Here is a 1,368-nt window from a genome sequence, read left to right on the forward strand (position 1 = left end):
TCCACCTACAAAATTCTTCCCAAAAATGTCTTTGAATTATGAAAGTTTGAGACAGATTATTAGATTTCACAGTTGGCTAGTTTTTCAAAAAAAAAAAAAACTCAAAAGATTTTTTAGGTTAATGAGTGATAATAATAATTAATGGATATGTGACTTCCCATCAACTTGCAGATATTAACAGCAGCCAACATAATCTTATTAAAATCCCTCACAATATTTTGATGACTAAGATGGTGGTATTTGGGAAAAGGAGACAAGCAACTCTAATTTAGTGACATTGTTAGGATTCCAAAAAAGTACAGATTACCAAAATTTGCTCAGAGATATGGAAATTGAGAGAAATAATTTAATCCACCATCATGGATATTTAAAAAAATATTTTTACCAAAATAAAATAAAGAATCTATAATGTTGCTGTGTGTGTATTAGAGGAATTACCTTCCATGTGTACCGATAATATTATTGCCTCTGCTATGTCACAGAATGTTGAGACTAGAGACATAAAATTCGTACTAAAATTGGATTTGTTTGTTCACTCTAGTGGAGAGGAAATTACACATACAGCAAGAGTGATTGCAACACAGCAAAAAAAAAAAAGTGGGATGGGGGGAAGCAACAATTAATAAAACGAACTCTGGTAAACAAACAACATCAGAATTTTCTCGTTATTAAACAGCAACAACAACAAAACACTCAATCTTTCATTGGAATACATACAATCACCCTAACCCCCAACAACAACAACAGCAAAAACATTGTGCTTACCTCCTACTCTCCCCCAGATCTCACTGTTTACTGTACATTGTACAATAAATGGCCAGGTTTGCGATCAGGCCATTTGAAGAAGAGAGACTAAATAAAGTTTAAAGACAAAGTTTTAACATTTAGTGGCAAGCAAGAAGCTGAGTGGAGTCAAAGTTATCATTAACGAAAATAATTTCAACTAAAAACAACAAATCCAATAAATCTTAATTGGTTGTAAACCTCTTTGATAAGTGTAACACAGAAATTCTCAAGCTTTAAAATTTCTTAAGTAACTTTACAGTCTTATTTATGAAGTCCAATTTCTCTTGCTTATTCCACCAAAGATATATATCATCATCATCATCGTTTAACGTCCGCTTTCCATGCTAGCATGGGTTGGACGATTTGACTGAGGACTGGTGAAACCGGATGGCAACACCAGGCTCCAATCTAATTTGGCAGAGTTTCTACAGCTGGATGCCCTTCCTAACGCCAACCACTCAGAGAGTGTAGTGGGTGCTTTTACGTGTCACCCGCACGAAAACGGCCACGCTCGAAATGGTGTCTTTTATGTGCCACCCGCACAAGCCAGTCCAGGGGCACTGGCAACGATCTCACTCGAAA

The sequence above is a fragment of the Octopus bimaculoides genome, chromosome 25 (genome assembly GCF_001194135.2).
Source record: "Octopus bimaculoides isolate UCB-OBI-ISO-001 chromosome 25, ASM119413v2, whole genome shotgun sequence".
NCBI classification, from domain to species: Eukaryota; Metazoa; Mollusca; class Cephalopoda; order Octopoda; family Octopodidae; genus Octopus; species Octopus bimaculoides.